This window comes from Emydura macquarii, unplaced genomic scaffold (assembly GCF_026122565.2).
Source record: "Emydura macquarii macquarii isolate MOO-44397 ecotype Brisbane River unplaced genomic scaffold, CSIRO-AGI_Emac_v2 contig_3530, whole genome shotgun sequence".
NCBI classification, from domain to species: Eukaryota; Metazoa; Chordata; order Testudines; family Chelidae; genus Emydura; species Emydura macquarii.
In genome coordinates, this window is record NW_027133667.1 from 11,840,041 (window position 1) to 11,842,731 (window position 2,691).

The 2,691-nt window shown below is 40.0% G+C and overlaps 1 long non-coding RNA gene across 1 annotated transcript; it reads right to left on the minus strand.

The window, feature by feature from the left end:
• Positions 1 to 337: 337 nt before the first annotated feature.
• LOC137145414 (uncharacterized) lies at positions 338 to 2,006 on the minus strand. Its single transcript, XR_010917650.1, has 2 exons — positions 1,870 to 2,006; positions 338 to 579 (listed from the first exon to the last, which is right to left on the minus strand). It is a non-coding gene; the product is annotated as an uncharacterized lncRNA (long non-coding RNA).
• Positions 2,007 to 2,691: the final 685 nt, after the last annotated feature.

The window sequence follows — 2,691 nt, forward strand, 5'->3', positions numbered from 1 at the left end:
TGGAGGGTGTCACCCATTGATGCAGTGCAGTGGAAATGCTGTGGTATGGCAATGTAAGTAAGTCAATGGGAGATGCGCCAGCTACATTACATAGCTTGTGTATTTCCTATCGACTGCTGGTGGCAGTGTAGACCAGGCCTTAGTCTATAGTTTCTGTTATATTCCTACAGTCCAATCCTGCAAGCTGCTTTTCCGCTAAAGTAGACAGAACCCATCATTTTTCAAATCAGCTCAGCCAACCATACTTTGGAGACCTACAGCAACTCACACAATGCTGAGTGTGCTGGCTCTGAGAATGAAGAAAAGAAACATAATAATGAATAGAGGCTAGACTCAATAAGTGCATTACACAAAGACCTTTAATTTTTTTCAATTAACAATCAAGAACCATTCCATTCTGAGACTGAGTTGTTTTGATTTTCTGTTTAAATGTACAGTGTAGATCTCGTTATCACCAGTACTAGTCCAGGAATGGAGCAAGCAGATTAAACACATGCCTGATTTTCCTTATGCATGAAGTAAAATCAGGATCCTTTTCATTATTCATCTAGAAATGGATACTGAGGGTGGCCCGCATATCTAAAAAGAAAAGGTAACATTAATGAAATATCTTCCTGTAACTACATTACTAGGACATCTGAAAGCAAAACACAGGAATCTCAAAGACCAGACATGCAATGCTTTCTATCTGTCTTAGGGTTTTCTATAGGTCCATCACTATTATCTAAGCACGTGAGTACTCTAATGTATAGTCTTTATTGAGATGACATTACATTGCAGTTGAGTTTATAACTAACATTGTATTCATTTGGAAATTAATAAAGCTCAGAGAAAACATGACAGAATGCGGTCATTACTGTCTGTGACAGTATATGGCAGAAGGTTGTTACAAGAGATATTTATTCTCCGTAAACGGTGAGGCTAGAACAAGTACTAGTGGGCTTTGAAGGAGCTGGAAAAATTGTCTTTAAAATACAGATAGACCCAAACTCTGAAGCTGAGATCATGACCTGGATCCACAATTTGGGTGTGTTTTGGTTTAGCCCATTGTAGACTTAAAGGCCACACAGATCAAAGAATGTTTAATTTAAACCCAAACTTCTGCAAACATCAGGATTGTTAATGTGTAGGGAATTCAGTTCTCGGCTTCACCTGGTGGCTTTAAACCGGAAAAATTCAAGGCTAGATGAGATAACCAACTACTAGGAACATTTTGGAATAATGGGCCAAATTCTGCTTTCAGTACAACCAGAGGAACTCAGTTGTAGTCATTTCCTATGGATTTTTACCAAAGTTATGAAGAGCAGAATTTGAACTAATGAAATCTAATGAAACTAATCTAATGAAACTAATGATTTAGCTGAGGTTAGTCCTGCTTTGAGCAGGGGTTGGACTAGATGACCTCGGTCCCTTCCAACTCTAATCTTCTATGATTCTATGATTTAAATCACTCCTGCCACAGTGGCGGGGGGAAGGGGGGATTGAATAAATGACTGCCCAGGTCCATTTCCCTGTCATTGTGGGGCCCTCAGGCACTGGTGTACCTCATTCCCTTCTATTCGCTGTGTGTGGCACATAAGTGACTAGTCTCCTGTAGGCTTTAATGCTTTGGTCTGATTTTGGTGGCTGGGTTCTGTGTCCAGGTGCTGGGTGATGTTGGTTGCTGATGATATATAGGAGATCAGACTAAATGATCTGGTTGTCCCTTCTGGCTTTATGCTCTATGATTTCATTTCACTCCTAATAGCTATGATCCTAATCGCTAGGGTCAGTATAACACAAAACCTTATTTCTTTGTGGGGTGACCACTGCTGCCTTTCTCCTGCCTCTCCACAGGGTTCTAAAATACTACGAAGTATTATGGCTTACAGATCTAACTTCACAAAAGAACGGTTTTTGTTCATCCCATCAATGGTTTTCATGTCCTCCTCAGAGAGATGGAAGTCAAAAACCTGACACAGAAGACAGAATCAAACACTGGGTTATTCCTGCAGGATGCATATGCATTTACAGAAGCACAAACTTCATGTTAAACCAAAAGGAAATGAAATAGGTATATGAATCTGGGCCTGCACCTTCCACTGTATTTTAAATATTTCAGAGGTTAAAAGAATGTAGCTATGTAACTGTTGTGATTTTCTTTCTTGTGCACTTCACCTTAAAACTTCTAGGAATCTCCTGTCTGTAGAAGTCGCTGCCATTTTGGAAATAAAGAGCCATTCCTGTGCTCTCTCAAGTACATGTTCTTCCTTGTTTTGTTCTTTCCTTTCATCTAGAATAAATCAGTCAGTCTGATACTGTCTGGTTGCTTCTTGGGTATGGAAAATATAACAAAAGATGCCATAGGCTGATTTACCTGGGAAAGCAGTTTAATATCCCGGACTAAAATGGGTGGGGGAGGACAGAACAGGATTTGGAAAGGATCTGTGGTCTAGGCGAAAGGGTCAAGGCAGGAAAGGTGCACACTACTCCTGGAAGATCATTTGTCTTTCCAAAGCTCAGAGGGGTCTTTATTCCCATCAAAGGTCAGGAGAAGCTTTAGCCATTTTCGGAAAGGGCTCTACAAATCAGTTGCTCCATTGAAATTGGGAAAGACTGAGAGAACTCTATCGTTTTTTCTCCCGACATTATTATTTGTTCTCTATCAGGTGCCAAGTTAAACAGTTCAAATATTGAAAAATAGAGAAACTG